Here is an 18,873-nt window from a genome sequence, read left to right on the forward strand (position 1 = left end):
AAGCTTCCTGAGGCAGGGCACAGAGCAGAGAGATAGCCAGAAATCGGGCAGGGCCAAAGGCAGTGGGCTAGCCTCAGGGGGAGGGATGCTTCTGGGTCTTTGAAGAGAAGGTAGGGAAGATTCCATAGCAAAGGTGCGGTTTAAGGACAGCATCATATGTTCTGGGCAGAGGAAGCAGTGCAAAAGGAGGGTGGGAAAAAACTGAGCGCGGGAGGAGAGAAGAGACGGGGAGGGGGGGCGGGCAGAGAAGCCAGACCTCAGGGCCAGGCTGGTAGGCTATGGTGGGGAGCCTGGACTTCATCCTGAAGAAGCAGGAGCACGTGATGGGTTTGTGGCAAAGGAGACACATGCTCAGATCTGCACTTAAGCAAGATCCCTCTGGGGACAAGCAGAGGCCAGGGTTCGGGATCCTGCAATTATCTGGCCAAGCAGGGAAGCAAGCTTCACTCCCCTGCGTGCAGCTGACGGTATGCTTGCCTTTCCTTGGACTCTTTACCTCCCACCTCTAGTCCTTCTGTTTCCACAGCTCCAGAGCTTCCGTGCCCCAAAGAGCGCGGGGGAAATGGCAGTTATGTGGCAAAGCTACCACCCACACGACCCCGGACTGGGCTCTGGTGACGTGTGCTCTCATCCTCTGACACTTCTCCAATCCAATCTGCCCGGCGATCTCAGGCCACTTACTGAACCTCTCTCTCTCTCTGTCAGTTTCATTAGCTATCAAGAGGGAAAGGGAAATAATAATCTAGCCCAAGAAAGCTCTGAGAATCAAATGAGATGGTGGAAATAAAAAGTGTTGCAGAGAGTAAAAAGTGCCATAAACATTTAAGGTAAATGATAACAACAGTAATGAGCATCTCCGTTGTTTGAAACCTCCGCCATCATCCCACACATCGTCATCGTCATCCTAACAGTTGGGACGGCTGCGAATGAAATCCGCCAACTCCACATTTACTGTACGTCCAGTCTCTGGGGAGAGGCGAGGTCTTAGGCCTGGCATGTTGAACATCACTTGCAGATTATGTGTTTCCATGTACAATCTGACAAGCCACCCAAAGTCGTAGAGCCACAAATTAAATTGACAAGCAAAACTAACAGATCTATGGAGACAGTCTAAAATATTATGGGCTTCACAGTCTGAAGGCAGAATGGATATTTTAATGGAAAAGATTAAAGTTAGAGGCACCAAACTCCTCTAGTAACTGACAAAGCACCCTGAAGTGATGTGCCAATTACTTTATATGGTTCTCCCGTGGATTCATTTGTCTGAATGCATGTATTTATGTCTGTAATAAGTAAGGGGATGTTTGAATAAAATACTTTTCTAAAAATAAAGTTGGCTAAAATGTCTGATTTTTGAAAAAAATTTTTTACTCTTCCGGAAAAATGGAGATTAGTGGGCAAATCTGCTCAAGTGCTGTTGACGTGGCAGCTCATTTCTAGAACTCCTTTTTTTTTTTTTCTTTCTAATAATCCTAGAGGGTATGGGGGAAACAGCACAAGTGATGTGGCGAATTCCTTGAGAAGCTCCCCCTCTCCCAGTCTGGAGGAAGAGTGGGTGAGATGTCTCAGCACAGAATCTGTTCGAGGTAATGCAAAATCTCTGGTCGGAGGCCCTCTGTGCTCACCGACATGAACACATGAAGACTGAAAGGGGGCCCTTGGCGACTCTGCACCAGTGCACCCCAGCCCACACGGAGTCACAACGTGCCACAGGACTTGGTACAAGCAGTGCTGTGAGCAGGGCCCCGTCCCCAACTTCTGCTCACTTCCCAAACTGTGACAGGATGGCTGGAATGGCCATTTCAGCTTTGCGCCATCAAGGCTACATTGTCCAGGGCCTTGGTCCAAAACACACACATCACCGACTGCATCATCCCAAGCAGCTCTTCTGCCCAAGCAGGGAAGGGACCATTCGGGAAGAGGAGCTGTGTGGGTTGGTCCACTCAGAAAAACCATAATCCACATTGCCTCAGCACTTACTCCTTCTCATTTCTTCTCCCCACAGGCTGTGGCGTGAGTTTGTAGGAAATGTCCCTCAGGGAAACAAAACCAACACGGTGTGGCAGGGACAGGCTTTGGAGCCAGTCAGAAATGAGGCCAAAGCCAGGCCTGCCACTCACCTAACCTGGACGCTGGGCAAGTCCTTTCACTTCTCTGAGCCTTTGTTTCCTTACATACAAAACGGGGGATTATGGCAACTACTGTGAAGGGCCGCAGTGAGGACTGACTTCCTTCATCTGTGTCAAGCACTTTGTACAGTTTGCCACCCAGCGGGCATGCAATCATTACTAGTGCCATTACGGTTTCCCTCTGTGATGTGACCTAATGGAGTTTCAGGGCTCGAGGAAGCACCCCATTTCACCTCTTGATTATATTCAAATCAATGAGATTACAGTCGCCTCGCAATTACCTAACTTCACTGAGAGTTGCAGTCAAAAAATAACCCACCGTAGGAAATAGTCCCCACGCCATCCCTATTCGTTCCGGCACGTGTATCAGCATGGAGTCTGAATGACAGCGTTTCCGCTGTTCTGAAAGCTTGTCATCTTCCAGATCCAACACAAAGCTACTATGGATATCGGAGCTGGGAAGATAAGACAAAGTACTGTTGTGTCATCTGGATCTCCGTTCGCCCCTTGGCTCCTCTCCTCTGCTTCCGCCCTAAGAGGCTTTGAGCACAAGCCCGAAGCACAGTGGACCCTGCAAGCCAGATACGCTGGCCTCACTCTCCCGGCGGCAAGGTGGTGGCCACATGCCCTCTCGTCAGCCGCCTCTGTTCTAGCGCCTGCTGACGTGGGGTAAGCAGAGGTGCGACTTGTGTTGAAGGCTCTCCTGCTAGATGGTGAGGTTGTACTCTAAGGAAGTGGGAGGCTGAGTGGCTCTAGAAGCTGGATAGGGCAGAATGGTGGGAGTCACATGGCCCCAGGGAGTGCCGGGTGATGGCACGGCACCTGGCACACAACAGGGTCTTAGGAAATAGGGATTGAGTGAAAGAATGGATACGTGAATGAATGAACGAATGAATGGGAAAGGATGAATGAACTATCAAGAGCGAAAGTATAAAGAGCTAAAGAACATTTTGAAAGGGGACTGTATAAAAAACCGAGAGTTCTATTGGGTGTTTACCCCAAAGATACAGATGCAGTGAGGAGAAGGGCCATATGCACCCCAGTGTTCATAGCAGCATTGTCCACAATAGCTAAATCGTGGAAGGAGCCGAGATGCCCTTCAACAGGACTGGATTAAGAAGCTGTGGTCCATATATACAATGGAATATTACTCAGCTATCAGAAAGAACGAATTCTCAACATTTGCTGCAACATGGACGGCACTGGAGGAGATAATGCTAAGTGAAATAAGTCAAGCAGAGAAGGACAATTTATCATATGGTTTCACTCATTTATGGAACATAAGAACTAGGAAGATCGGTAGGAGAAGAAAGGGAAGAATAAAGGGGGGGGTAATCAGAAGGGGGAATGAACCATGAGAGACTATGGATTCTGAGAAACAAACTGAGGGCTTCAGAGGGGAGGGGGTGGGGGAATGGGATAGACTGGTGATGGGTAGTAAGGAGGGCACGTATTGCATGGTGCACTGGGCGTTATACGCAAGTAATGAATCATGGAACTTTACATCAAAAACTAGGGATGTACTGTATGGTGACTAACATAATATAATAAAAAATATTATTAAAAAAAACCCCCCAAGAGTTCTGGCCTCAATCTCTAGCTAAAATCTGAAATAGGTAGGGGCGCCTGGGTGGCACAGCGGTTAAACGTCTGCCTTCGGCTCAGGGCGTGATCCCGGCATTATGGTATTGAGCCCCACATCAGGCTCCTCTGCTATGAGCCTGCTTCTTCCTCTCCCACTCCCACTGCTTGTGTTCCCTCTCGCTGGCTGTCTCTATCTCTGTCGAATAAATAAATAAAATCTTCAAAAAAAAAATAAAATCTGAAATGGGTAAATATGTAAATTAATACACTGCTCATTTGCAAGGATCTTGCCTTTGTGTGCAGAGCCTGAGAACTCTCCTGGCCCCCCGTGTCCCTCTACCGCCGCTCCCCGGGAGAGCCCTCGTGGGGGCTACCAGGGCTGAAGGCGAACACACCGTCTTCTCTACCGACCAGCACGTGACCCCCAGAGAGGCTGTGCCTGATGAGTCTCCTCACTGCACACGGCACTAATGGGTATCAGTCACGGAAAGCTTTGTGGGTGTTCAGCACTCTGTTTGGCACATGCTGTCTCTAACCCTCAGCTAACCTTGAAGGAGGCCTTACCCTCACTTTGTAGGCTAAGCATCTGAGGTCCCGAGCAGGAAGTTACTTGCTCCAGGCATCAGGCTACAGCTATTTGCATGTGGGGGAGAACTCAGATACGTGCACGGATCTGCCTGGCTCCGGAGGCCATGCCCGCGCCATCATGCCGGCCTGCTGCCTGCCACAGTCGGGCCGTCTGCGTGCACCAACAGTGGGCTGCGGCCATCAGCAGCGGTGACCAAGGCAGCGTGCCCGGCTCCTGCCCAGCCCGCTGGAGCCCTGATGGTGTGGGCGGGGAGGCTCGTTTCTGGCACCTTCAGTGGGCCTCCCAGATCTGATGCTCACACGCATCTCCTCTGTTCAGCCACCCTGCCACCTGCGGAGGACTCAGGCAGCTGCTGGAATCCTCGCAATGAGAGTCCAGGGCAGCAATTCCTGGAGAGTGTGCAGACCTTCCTGCCTCCTACCTAACGCTTCTAGAAATGTGGTTAACAGATTTTCAGACTCTCAAGATGAACAATGGTAGACATAATTAATAGACTGTCTCTGGAAAATGATCCATTGAATGTTTTTCTAAAAATAACAATTTGCCTCCCACTAAAAGTACCATGTACACAGTAATTTAAATTAACATCATTGAAAACATTAGTAAATTAAGCTAATTTCCTTTGAGTTACAATGTTCCCTACAAGGTGAATGCTTTTCACTGTTAGTGTTCTTAGAGCCTACTGAATAATGTAACTAAAAACCACTCCACAGAATTCTAAGAACTAGATGAAAAAAACTCTAGCCCTCCGTCTTGCTCCCCACCTGTATCAGAAAGACAAAACCCTGAGGCTGGAGTGATGCCACGAATTCTGATACTGCAGGGACCGAAGCCCGGATACAGTGACGGAAGGCCAGCTCCTCCCTCTCCTTCCCAGCCTCTTCTTCAGGGTCCTGTGCCTTTCAGTCACACTGCGACCTTGCTGCCTGTTGATCCGGGAAATGGAAAATGGGAACGGGGCAAGAGTAATCTGTGTTGTCCGAGACGTGGTAGAAACAGGGCCTGAGAAGGAGGCTTTGGTTTGACAAAGGAAGGACAGCCAGAGAAAAGGTGAGAGACCCGGGATGAAGCCTCCCTGCGCCTGGATCTAAAAGGGGGTGGGGTGGGGGAGGACAAAGCAAGGATGGTCAGGGCTGTGCCCGAGAGGGTATGTTTGCAGAAGGAGGTGTCTTCATTGGTTAGGTAAGGGGCCTTCATGGGAAGAGGAGGAGAATGCACAGTTCTCTACACCTCTGGCCAAGCGAGGTTGTTCTTGATCTTGATACAATGTGCTGGTGAAGGTTTGAGGAAGGACTATGATAAACGGACCCCAAACTGAAGGGCCGTTCCTGAGTCTCAGGAAGCTCTTGGTGTACGTAAGCGGCCTTTCCGAAGGCCAGCAAGCCGGGAGGGGGAAGGCTGGCCCTAGCTAAAAAGAGTGAAACAGAAACAGGATCGCCAGGAGAGTGCAGTCGGACCTGAATGAGCGGAGAAACCTTCCACCCACCTCCACAGTGATTTCTCCAGAGCCCCATGCGGGATGGAGATCCGGGGTCTGGGAGGATATGAACGCTGCCGAAGGAGGCAAAGCTTCCAGGTTTTCAGTGCTTGTGGAAGGAAGGGAGTTGCTGTCATTACCAAGTGCTGTTCCTGAGGCCACGTGCACAGCAGATATTGAAATGTGATCCTCCTCAAATTAGATCCTAGTCGTCTTTAGGGAAAAGGAATCAATTGTTCTCTTCGTCTGCTGTCTACTGATGTGATATTAGCAGAATGTTATGAAAAAGGAAAGCAACGGACAAATAAGCATGTATTTTCCTGCCTGGATTAACTAAGCCCCACCATCTATGTTACATTAAATCTTTTAATGTCTGTACATATTGAGCACTTTCCTAAATTCTTATTGTCTTTACAGCCTCATAATAGTAGGAAGTATTTAGCACTTTAAATGAAAAAAAAAATCAAACAAAATGCAAGATGCGGTGAGCCTCTTATTTTTAAAGAAACAAGATTGCAATCAATTATGGGTGACCCATTCTCCTTTGGAAAATCATTTGGGAGTCCTGCCTACTTGGCCTTTGCACAATGCTAGCTTTGCTCTAGAAGTAAAAAAAAAAAAAAAAAAAAAGCAAAACTTCTTTTTTACCAATAAAGGTGCTGCAGGACTGGTTAACTCAGCTGGTTTTGGTCATGTGTTAGGAGTGCATATTTCCACATCTAAACCAACAGCACTCTCTTCCCCTGCCCCCTCCTCTACAAAGTTAAAGGATGCTTTTTTCCCAAGTGATAAATCACCTAGGATATTAAAAAAACTCTTCCATCCATTGTAAAATCAAAGGAAATACACAACCTAGTTTTGCTGTTGTTTCAATTTTCTCCATTACCAACATTACCCCTAGTTCTGAAAACATTCATTTTAATCATAGTTTATTGGGGAAAGAATTACCTGCCAGTCTGCTGGCTTATACGAAAGAAGATAAAGTTGGAACGAAACTTCAGGATTAATTAATTGAGAGTACTGCATGTAATGTGTCTACTCTGAATGCTACGGCGCACATCACAATGAAAACAGTTTTATTTTCCATGGTTGAAATAAATTATAATAAATAATTCATTTCGATGGCAGAGATGAACTAGAGACAAGAGCAACAAAATTGACTGCGTTACACTGTGAGTCTCATTCTTGAATCTTCATTATCCATTTGAAACTTTTTACGAGTAGTAAATCATATTTCAAGTGGCTGCAGATCTCATAAAGCAGCTTGCTGCATTCAAATAAAACCAGAAAACCTGGGGCACTGGGAGTCTGCAGGGCTTGCCACTCAGCACTATTTGGGAAACTCTTTCTCACTCCTCTCTTGCCAGCATCAAACAGAACACTTTTCCACTTGATGTAAAAATTAAGCATCACTTGTCAAAATTGTCATCTAGGTTTCCTCTGGGTGGGAATGCTGGCAAAATCTATATGGAGAGGACTAGCCTTCCCTTCCAAAGACATTTTCCTCTAATTTTTATTCCCGAATGAATCACTGCCACACAGCCAGGTTCTAGAACTTCTAATGGCCTCTAGTAGCCATATGGGGGTCCCTAAATTAGCACATATGTCTACGGGCTCAAGAGAGAGGGGCACATGTGCTATGATTCTGCCTAAAAATACCAGCCTATCTTCATAGGATGGGTGATATTTAGCTTGAACCTTAAAAGATGCATGTAAGCCTCACCGGGGAAGAAGGATGTATCAGGAAGAGGAAATAAAATGAGAAAAGACAAAGCGGACAGGGCTTGGGATGTCTGAGGAGAAGTTAGCCTCCTCTTCTGAGTAGAAAGGAGCACAGCTGAGGGCGGGGAGCTGAAGGCTGGGCTGAGTCCAGGCTCTAAAAGGCCTGTGCTGTCATGCTAAATGCAGAAGCGAGTTCGGGCCAGTGCATAAAGGGTAGCCTTCAAAGGATTTCCGAATAATGCTGAGCTCTGGGATCTAGAACAATGCCTGATGTGAGATGGGAGCAAGGCAACGATGCCTTGTCGGTACTGGAGGCATGGGGACATGTTTAGATAGGACTGCAAAAGTCCAGCGGAGAGATGATGAGGGTCCCAGCCAAGTCTGGTAGCAGGGAGAGAGAGGGAGGAGCGGTCAGAATCCTTGAGTGCATACCCCATTTTCTTCCTAGGTAATGAAAGTTTCTAAGAAATATAACCTGCCACTGACACTGTGGATAAAGTCAGAGCTTTAAGAGCATGGCCTCAAATGCAGGGCTGCCCATGGAGAGAAGGGGTTGGGTGCTAGATGGCCCCTGGAGAGCTAAACACGGTGGAGAGGCTGCTGCTGTCTCTTAGACCAACAGAACAACAGTGAACTCGGGAAATAAGGAGCAGTGAGATGAACCCCAACCAGTGGACGTATATATGCACGACGGAGAAGACTACAAGCACATGTTTATATTAAATATTCAGTGATAAAGTAAACTCTAACCAAGGTCATTCAGAATCAGGGAAGGGAATGGGAAATAGCATGCTACTTTATTGAACAGTCATCACAACATTTCCCAATGAATATCGTATTTCAAAACAGAGCAACATCAGGCATAATGGCACGAGGGCATCTCATGCAGTCATCCAAGCAGAGTGCAATGAATATTGTATTTCATAATAAATATATTATCCTTACAGTACGAGGTTCAATGTTTCATTGTCTCTCATCTGTCACTACATTCTCCTTGATTTCCTGAAGGGGTTTAGTTAGATGGACCTAAAAATCTTCATAACCAACAGTGGAAGATTATTTTACTTATTATGTTCAAATGATTTTGTGTGGGGAGAGAAAAGTATTTTTGTGGCACATTCACAGGGCCCTCGGAAGCATTTTCCATTAAAGATTAGTCTAGAGTTTATGTTTAAACCACAGAGGACAGCATGCTGACTTTCAGATTTGAGGGTTTTTATTTATAGTCATCTAAATGGCAGAAAGTGCTGGCCAGGAGGCCAAGGAGATGATTCAAAGAATTACTGAGATTTGGAAGCTCTTTTGCCCTAATAATTACATAGGAAGCCTATGGAATGATAGGAATAGAACCCTGTTCCCTGATTTATTCAGACATTTACTGACCACCTACTTTGTGCCAAGCTCTGTGTCACACCCTGGGGACATACAGATGAACAAGGCACAGTCCCAGCCCTCAAAAGAGCTCACAGTCAAGTAGGGAAGGAAGGAGATACAGATAATAAACCACGACAACACAGCATAGCAAGCGCCATAAACAGAGGCTTGCACAGGAGGCTTTAAGAGACCAGAGGAGGCTGCTGAACTCCGCCTCCGGGTGGGGGCCAGGCGAGGAAAGCTTCACAGGTGACACGTGGAGCTGTCGGAGAGAATAAGCCAAGTCTGACAGGCAGACAGGCCAGAGGAAGGGTGAGCAGGTGCAAAGGTGTGGAGAAGTATTTGGGGGACGGCAAGCAGTTCTGTGGGACTGGAGAGGCTGTGGAGGGGGCGGTAGTGGAAGGAGAGTGGAGTAGGTGGGCAGGGGCCAGATCTTGTGAAGGGCCTAGTAATGGGTGCTACAGAACACGGGCCTTATTGTGCAGGCAGTGGGGTGCCATTCAAGGTGAATGAATCTGGCAGTGACACAGAAGGACAAACCGCTGGTGGAGCCCCTCTCCAGACGGCCTGATCCTTTAGGAGACCTGGGCCGTCTGACTTCCCATCCGTCTGACAGATGCAGCTCTGCTCCTGTTCCAGGATGGGAAGGTCACACACACACACACACAGGTTACCTGCCCGGCCTGCACCCCGGTCAGGGCGGATCTCGGCTCCCTCTTGGCTGGCTCTGCGGCCAGTACCCTGGGAACCAGCACTGCCATTGCCTCCCTTGGCCTGCAGCGCATAACTTACTAGTGTCCCCTGTCAGGGATGGTTCTCTTTGTCAGGGAGCTTTTTATTGATGTTCAACCTTCATTTTCCCTTTCTTAATAATATCCCATTATGCCAATACTCCATTGTGCCATGCTAAGTAATTCCCTTTCCTCCTTGGCATTACATCTCCAAGTATTTATAGACTTATCAAATGCCCCATTTAGTTGTCACTTAGGCAGGCTATACATATTTAGCTTCTTTAATCTGGCCCCATAAGCTAGCCCTTCCATTCTCCTAAATCACTTGAGTTCCCTTCCTCCAGGTTTCTGTCAATTTGTTTCCAGCCTCTCCGTCATGCAGGGGGCTCAGGAAGAGGATGGGGTTGGGGAGGGAGGGTTTGCTCCTTCTGTGGGAGCACATCATTTGCTGAGGGCAGAACTTCTACCTTCAAGTGCAGACTCCAAAACAGGCCAGGCCTCTGGAGGGCTAAGAGCCCCTCTTGTGACGTCCCAGGTTTCTCTCACCCGCACACGTTTCCAGTCACTAAGATCCCACTATCAGCTCTCATTATGTGCCAGGTGCACACAGGCAGCACGTACATATTAAGTGCTTACTATGTGTCGCATGCTGTGCCGGGGGCTTCTCCCTCCTTCTTTCCCTCTCCTTCTTCCTGTCTCACACTTATTCAGTGCTCAGACTTACTGAACGCCTACTATGTGCCAGGCACTGTGGTACAGAATTGAACACAAGGTGGTCCTTGTGGCCTTACGAAGCTCCTGGAGCCTAAGTATTTACCAATCTCTTATTGCCCACCCGTCAAGCTGCTTCCTTCCAATCCTAAAGGGTCTCTGAGAAACCAGCCTTAAATGCACTTAACTCTAATTGATGCTTTTAGTTCTCTGAGTAGACCTTCTTCGTCCTATCTAAAACTAGATGCCACATTAAGTCCGGGCATTAACACAGAGCTCTTGCTTAGAATTTTCTTTCTGGGGGGGGTCTCTCTGGGGCCTGAGAGAGTTCTCTCCAGGCCTTGCACTTCTCATCGCTCCTTCTTGGCAGTTTACTTCACTATTCACACGACCTCCACTAAGTATGCACGTCATTGTTTTTCTTTTCCATGGTAGCAATGTTCTGAGTTATGGGGCAGGCTGAGGAGTGACAGAATGGGAAAGAGCCAAGGTGAGGCGTCTTGGCTGAAGTCTTGGGGAGTCTGGGCATGAGACCTGAGGAGGCTAGCCAGCTACCTGATTCTGAGGGCCAGACCCAATAAGGCTGAGAATTGCCCTGGTTGAGATGCCAGTATCTTTGAAGAGGTAAAGTAACGACCCCAAGGACACAGTTAGGTAGTAGCACAACTCGTATTTAAAGCCAGGTACGTTGACTGCAAAATCTGCTCTGATTGTAGCAAAGCAGAAAATCCTAACGAATACAGAATTTGCAAACAACTCTGAAAGGAGGATGGAATTTTGTCCATCTGAAAGCACCATCTGCATTTTCCTAAGCATGATAAGGGATGAAGAATTAACATTCTTGGTGGCAAAGCATACAAAGTAGCAGTAACTCATGACAGGCCAGAGGACTAGGGAACCTTTACATTATTTTGTAAGTAGTGATCAGACTGTAATCAAATAAGAAGTTTTCCTGAACATCCTAGATGAGCTCATAGCCTCACGAACGGTTGCTGCTGGATAAACTTGCCAAGAATTGAGGCAGAAAATGAATATGAAAGTTCAGTTCACAAATCTAGTACCCACTCATATGTTTCGGGAAAATTTCCCATTGTTTATCCTTCAAGTATGTGAAAAACCAGTGATAACTGTAAAACAAATAAATCAAGCCATCATTACGCCGACCCTCACTTTACACAGTGCCATTCTTTCAAGAAATTCAAAGAGCTTCTCATACCGTTCACAACGCCACTTGGAGAGATAAAGGAGGGAGGAATGCCAGGAGAGGAGAGGGGGTTAAAGCCCCGGGAAGCCTTGGTATGGCGAAAACTATGTGAGATCTAGAGACAACGAAGCCTTAGTTATAGTCTCAGTGCTGCTATTTACTGGCTGTGTGACTTTGCCTCTCTGCAGGTCTGCACGCTTGTCCCGTGCAGGTACTGTGGGTTTAATCTGTGGGTGTACCCATACTCCCAAGTTCAGGAAATAAACCCTATTGGCCCTACTGCCTCACTAGAGTTGCTGTGAGACTCAGAGGAGACATTAGGTGTAAAGACATGTCCATGGAAAGAGTCTTAAAGTTTATTCTCATTCTTCCCACCACAAGGTGATGCCTGGAGTATGTAGGAAGAATAAGGGAGGAGAAGTCAGTTTGGGGCCAAAAATCAAATCCAAATGACACCGTCCCCGCCCCCACCAGTGAGGGTTTGTGATCCCGAGAATGTGTGTCACATGGTGAACTCTAAGAAAAGGCAGAACACATGTGTGGGACTAAGAAGACCTAGGTAATCTGGCTGAAGTCAAGGCCTTGGGATTTCCTGGAAAGGACACTTTTTACCTTTAAACATATGAACAGCAGGGATATGCTCTCCTTAGGGACATAAAGAAGTTACTGGTACCTGTGCACTGTTTGTCAAGTTTTACATATTTATTGGATACGTTCTCTGTGTTAGGTGGGTCTATACTCATTGGTCCATTTCGTCCTCACACTTCCCTGAGTCAAGAATCTTTTGGCTGTGAAGACAGCAACTACCACAGGCAGAAGTCAGGCCTAAAAGGGGTGACTTGAGGACCCCTGGGTTAGGCAATGCAGTTTGGGTCTCTTGGCAGCTGGGAAGGCTGCCAGGAAGGCCAGTGGGATCTTTCTCAGTCTCTCTCTGGGGCTGCTGGTCTCCTTTAAGATCCTCCCAGCATGCCTGCTGCTTTTTTCTCTTGCTCGTCGAATGGCTACTTCTCTGGGCATGCAGCAGGGGATGGCTGCCACATGGCTCTCGGTTTTTCAAGCCTTCAAGTCAAGTGAACATCTTCTAAATGCCAGTTTCTAAGTCTAGGGAAGAGGACTCAGCGAGCCAACGTGGGTCAAGTGCTTACCTCTTGTCTAATCAGTTCTCAAAGGAAGGGCCCTTGGCTCAGTCAAGGATTTATAAACGAAAGAATGTTGTGTGTCCCACCCTGCCCCCTCCTGCCCTACCGATCCTGTCTTTAGGTCACATAGTAGTGAACAGTGGCTAAGAGCACAAGTTTCTGCTACTTAGAAGCTGTTATGATAGTGACTGGGCTCCCTGGCTTCTTGAAACTGCACAAGGATATTTTGATTATAAAATGTAGAAAAGAGTATCTGCCTCCCCAAGTAGTGAAACTTTATGAATACAGATATAAATACAAATGAGAAATATATGTATTTAAGCACTTAGCACAGAGCCTAACATATGATACTTATTTCTACTTCTTTTTCATCCTAATCATTCAACCTCCGTTGTCTGCGTCTGAACTTGCTCCTCCGTAGTGACCTCTTAGGTCTTAGCGACCCTGCAGGAAACAGGCTTCTATTACAGGATGGAGGAAAAGTCTAGATCTTTCACAAGGAGGTGTAGAAATTCTTTCACTTTGGAGTGGTAGGGTGAAGAAACATTTCTAACTCAAGCTTTTCCAGTCAAGATAATCAGCTTCTCTGTGATATCCATACACGTTTAGGGTCCTTCTGGTGAGCCCTGGCCTGGCTTGGGTATGACAGAGGAAGACAGTCTCAGGTACCATATTCACATTCACATGTCACAGAAATACTGCTCAGTGCACGAAGACCACACTTGTGTTAAAACGTGGGAGTGCTAATCTTGAGTGAATTCTGTTTGTGAAATATGGCTAAATGCTGCTCCCTGCACCACGTCAGCATAAAAAGGCAGATGTCATCTGCAGAACTACTGAGAGCAGACAAAACCAGCCCTTTAGAACACAGACTGTGAGGGCGCTTGGGTGGCTCAGTCACTGAAGCATCTGACTCTTGATATTGGCTCAGGTCATGATCTCAGGGTTGTGATCTCAGGGCCCCGAGATTGAGTCGTGCATTGGGCATGGAGCCTGGTTAAGATTCTCTCTCTCCCTCTCTCTCTGCCCCCCCCCGCCCCACCATGCACACTCTCTCTCTGAAAAAGAAAAAAAAAAAACACAGATTGTGAGATACTTCCTCAAAGTTGGTGTCAATATTTAATCAATGGATTAGAAATTTTCCTTGCAGAGGCTTTAAAAAAGGACACATTTTGGGAACTTTTAATTTACAATGATAGCCAATTATGCCAATCACCACTAATGAAGAGGCTAAAAACTATTTTGCTTGCCATTTGCCATATTGGGTGAGAGATCTGTTATCAAGCATGCCTAATTATTTTGGGCGAAACCTGTATAAAACTGCATTTTTTCCCATATGCAATGTTCTCTATCTGTTTTACATGAATATGAAGGAAAAGGTATGGCCGTTGTTCACCTTTTACAACTCCTTTGCTATTCTGAGAACATTTGCTATGACTACACAGCAAAACTGACGGTGCTGAAGTGTAAATAAAAGAATGGTGACAGACTGCAGTCACTTTAATTCATAAAGAAAACAGTTGGAGCCCCTGGGAATGCCGAATCGAGCCCCTAGCACCCAGTGACTTCATGCTAAGTCACAAACTACATCAGATATTTTAGTTTAAACACAAAGGCTAATGGACATGTGACTTATTTATTTCAAATTCTTCTTTATGAAGAGCTGGCTCTTTTTTCTTTTTTTTTAGCTCTTTGGAAAACATTATACTTACCCTCTTCTATAAACATACAAATATAATTGTAAAATGACATCATTCTGTTTTCATTTAATTACCCCTGAAATGCTTTCTATTTAATATTCATTACTCAAAAGCTAATTTAAAAGAGAAAGAGATGCGACTTATTAAAAAAGATGTACTGTCATTCACAGCAATAGTTATCTAATATACAGAAGTTAATAAAGCAGATTAATCTACAAGTCCCTTTAAGCCATTCTTGAGTTTCGAACAACTGCCTCTTTGACCTTTCACCTTCATGCTGTGCACCAGTCGCAGGTGGCGGCTGTACAGACATTATGGCTGCGCGTTCGAACGCGGAATCTTTTCTTGCTTTGCTTCTGACCAGCAGCTGACCCTGTAGGAGTGATTGTTTCTGGTGCCGGCCTAAAGGCTACATAAACCAGGAGCAGATAAACAAAAGGCTACATATACCAGCTGCCTTGCCTAAGGGTACCGTCCTAGGCTGACACCTCCACTCCTTCTCCAGCGTCCCAAATTGCTCCTTGTTTGTTTCCATACATGCATTTCATCCTTGTTACATTGTGCAAGGGGTGGGCGTAGGAGAAAACCGCCTAAAACAACAAAAAAACCCCGTCCCTTCTTTCGAACTTGACTTTTGAGTATTCCATGTCAAACTGTGTTATTATGATGCTAATCTAGGCCTGATTTAGCAACTTTAATAAGAGGCTAAACTCCTCTTGTAATTAGATAATAAAATTTTATTATGTATTTTAATATTAAAAGTCTTAAAATCAAACTCTTCAAATCATACACTGCTACAGAACTAAGGTACTTAAATATCATAGCCCCAGAAAATGGGAACTTGAAAAAGCACACTGTGGCTAATTTTTCATTCTCAGAAATGTAAACATGGAATTCCTATGTGGTGGCAGGGAAAGCTCCAACACTCTTAATTATGTGCAGGGAAGAATGAATCTATTCAAGTATGAAGCACACTGTACCATTTCCAGCAACAGCGTGAGATGGCTTTGACAGTTATTTCTTGGATACAAATTACACAAGTATAAAAACAATCCCCATAATGATTAAATGCAGTTATGTACATAGGAGAATACCAGTGCAAATGGTAACATATTTAAATGGTTTTCCTTCATTAAAAAAAATTATATATGATATTAAACCATCAATCACTGCTGAGGCACAGGAGCTTCAATGTATTGTCACTGGTTGAAATAAATGACTTGGAGACTGAATTCTGGCTCATTCAATATGGTGTCTCTGCTGTTGCTTAGTCACCCAACTCTCTGCTGGTTTGGGCTACATCTGGTGGATTCCATCCCTTTCAATTAATAAGGCAAGTTATGCTATCAATGGATTACATCTTTAAACTGTGCTTAGAGGTAGAAAAACACATGTCCTAGTGAAAAAACACAACACTCCTCTGTTCTGTTAACCATTTGGAACAATGTTTGAAGAGCTTATTTCTTTCTTCACCCATGTTTAGGATGACATTTTCTTGTGGAATTTCAGCAGGATTGGTATATAGTATATAAAGGTGTAATCTCCTTCTAGCATTCCCATTTCGTTTATTATGTAGCAGTCTATGACCATGCTGGCTTTGAAACCTAAAGTCACTGCCTGTGGACTGTGATTCTGCAAATTAATTTTGGTGGGTTTGTTTTGTGGATACTCATTGATCAATACAAGGTGTCAGGCTCTGCCAGATGCCGAGACAAGTATCAAGCTGGCAGTGATCTTTGGGGAAGAAAAGGGATTCTGTTAAAGACAGATATTAGAGCTCGTATGATAATTTGATGATTCATAAATCAAGAACAGGTTTTTATTTTAACCAATTTTTCTGTTTTAAAATACCATTTTTTTGGTTATACCTGAAACAGTCATTCAACAAATATTTCCATAACAAAAATATAACCCAAATGGCAAAGACAGGTTATATAACAAAAAATTTGGACTAGAATCATCCTTCTACAGATGGATCAATGATTTTATAATATCACAGATAAGATGCCACTTTAGTAAAAAAAAAACAACCCTAGTTTTTCTATTTTTAAAATTATATACTTGAACTCTCTAAACTGATCTTTAGGGGTGGTGGTTACAAATTCGTCATTCAAGAGTTTTACTCCCATCTGGACTTTTATTATGTGGTATATAGTATATAAAGGTGTACTAGATACTTTTGTCCAACCCTGGTCCTCTCATATATTCTGATTTAATCCTTAGTAATTAGACTGTGTACACACACACACACTTACTTAACTAAACTGAACTTCAATTTTTGCCTTAGACAAACAAGGTTATTTTGAAGATTAAAAAAAAAATGTTTGGGAGGTGTTAATCGAGTTTCACTGACTGCTGACTGCATCCATTCTGTATGCAAAGACACAACTCAAATGCAAATAAATGCCCTCTTTAAATTTTAATAGACACCTATGTATAGAATCAAATGTGAGAGCAAAATAACAGCATCCTTTTTAAGCAAGGAGTCAAAAAAGTGGGATTCAAAAATTATTAAAACATCAGCAGTGCCACATGGGGTGGCTGTGAGAAATATCAGGGATCTTGCTGTGGGAGACCTTAGTTCTGAAATCCTCTAGGGTTACATAATACATTGGTGGAAAACTGGTAACCAGACATACAGTGCTGGCCTGCAGAGTGTTCTCCTTTCTTTGTTTCGTTTTAAATTTTCAGTCAGTGGCCAACATCAAAAAACCTGGCTTTCTGGTTCTCTTTGGGGAGGGGGGAGGTAACCTCAATAGAGCTGGCAAACACTGGGTCTTACCTTCTTACAACGCAAGAACGAGGTGGCCCTGTGTGGAGGCTGTGCCCGTAGCACTGGGATGTGTACTCAACTTGGCTTCCTTTCCTAAGCTTCAAGTTTTCTGCTTGGCTCTGAAGGCATCTTAGTTTTTGATACTTTGTAGAATGGAAAGGATAGAGAGAGGGGTGTTCAAGCTATCACTTTGAGACTTGCCAATGTGAGAAGCCCTTAAGAGCTAAGGGTTCCCACTAGAAGCAGCTTCCTTTAGAGAAGAGAAGCTGTTCGCAACTAGAAAGAAGTGACAACCGGCCTAGAGATGCACTGGGTATGGGGGATGGATACAGAGCACCTGTTGCCTCCCCACCTTCATTTCACAGCTGCCATATTGCCTCTAAATGAGAAAAACCAGGTTGGAACAAACCTCAAGAGCTACCTCAAAGACATTAAAGGAAAAGAACACAGGCACATCATGAGACAGTGACGCTATTAGACGCCGGCAGCCTTCTTGAGGGTATGTGTCCCACTCCATTTTATACTCGCAGTGTCTGGCAATTAATGACTGGGTGTGGGTGTAGGGTAAGGGAGCGGAAGGTCTGTTCACTCTGCCTCAGTGACGGTGGGAAGCACAAGGCTCTCTGTACCAGCTGGCAAAGCAACCTCCCTCTGCCTTGCCCACCGCCTCTCTGGGTCACTGCCCATCTGTTTCGTCCCGGCTGCAGCACAAAGTTGGGGTATAGGATAACTGCTCTAAATCATTCTACCTTAAGGATGGCCCCAGTGGGACTTACTGGAAGCTCAACTTGCCTCAGTGTGAGTGCTGAAAACATACATCCCACCTCAGACTAGTAGCCGCCAACAAACTATAGCTTTGTGGTCAAGCATGTGAACTCCGGAGTTCAACAGGCCAGAATTTTCGTTTTTCCACTTACTACGTGTGACCTTGGGCAAGTTAGTTACTTATTCATCTTTTTGCACCTCAGTTTCTATATTTACAAAGTGGACATCATAATAATACCACCATTTCACAGACATAATGTGATGACTGAATCAGATTACACGCATACGTAAAAAGCTGAAGCTAGTGTGTGCACGCAGTAAGCGCTTACATTTTGCCAATGTCGTTTCTTCCTAGAAATAAATACAGAGTCCTCGCACAGAGCGCTGTGAGGAAGACCAGGATCGGGGCAGCATGTGCAAAAACCAGCTCTGTCCTGGAACATGAGTTCCTGCTTTCTACTTCTGGTGTCTAATGACCTCTCCCTGGCTTCCTTTAAACCCTCTATACCATGTTGTCCTCTGACAATGAGTGAATGTTCTTTCAGTATGTGTTTTGGGTACCAGTCTACTGCCATATTTTGATAAGAAAGCCGCAAATCAACCAGACTGAGCTCATGGGTCACGTGGAGGGCACACTTTCTATTTAGGGTCCGCTAGAAATGCCTGTAATAACATTAGGAAATCTGGCTAATTATTTTTTAAGCCGATAAGAGACATGAATATACTTCATGTGCTTGAGTGTCTCCCACTGTGAGAGTGTTGCTAAGGTTCTCTAGGCCAAAATCTCAACGTCAGTTAAATATGCGGCTGCACTTTCTGCTACTTAGTAGTAGGGAATGGAATCTTAAGTATGAAAGATGTCTTGTATAGGATGTCAAAATGTTGAGCAGTATCATTTCAATCTAAACACAAAAATGAAAAAAGAGCAGATGATCTCCCTCTTGCTGTAATCACTTTGGGATGCATGTCACGAAG

At 45.1% G+C, this 18,873-nt stretch overlaps 1 protein-coding gene across 1 annotated transcript in view; it reads right to left on the bottom strand.

Annotated features, from left to right (window-relative positions):
• Positions 1-18,873, bottom strand: part of RANBP17 (RAN binding protein 17) — a 324,733-nt gene that overhangs the window by 5,038 nt on the left and 300,822 nt on the right. The gene's annotated exons all lie outside the window — the stretch shown is intronic.

Source organism: Ailuropoda melanoleuca, chromosome 3, assembly GCF_002007445.2.
Source record: "Ailuropoda melanoleuca isolate Jingjing chromosome 3, ASM200744v2, whole genome shotgun sequence".
Lineage (NCBI taxonomy): Eukaryota > Metazoa > Chordata > Mammalia > Carnivora > Ursidae > Ailuropoda > Ailuropoda melanoleuca.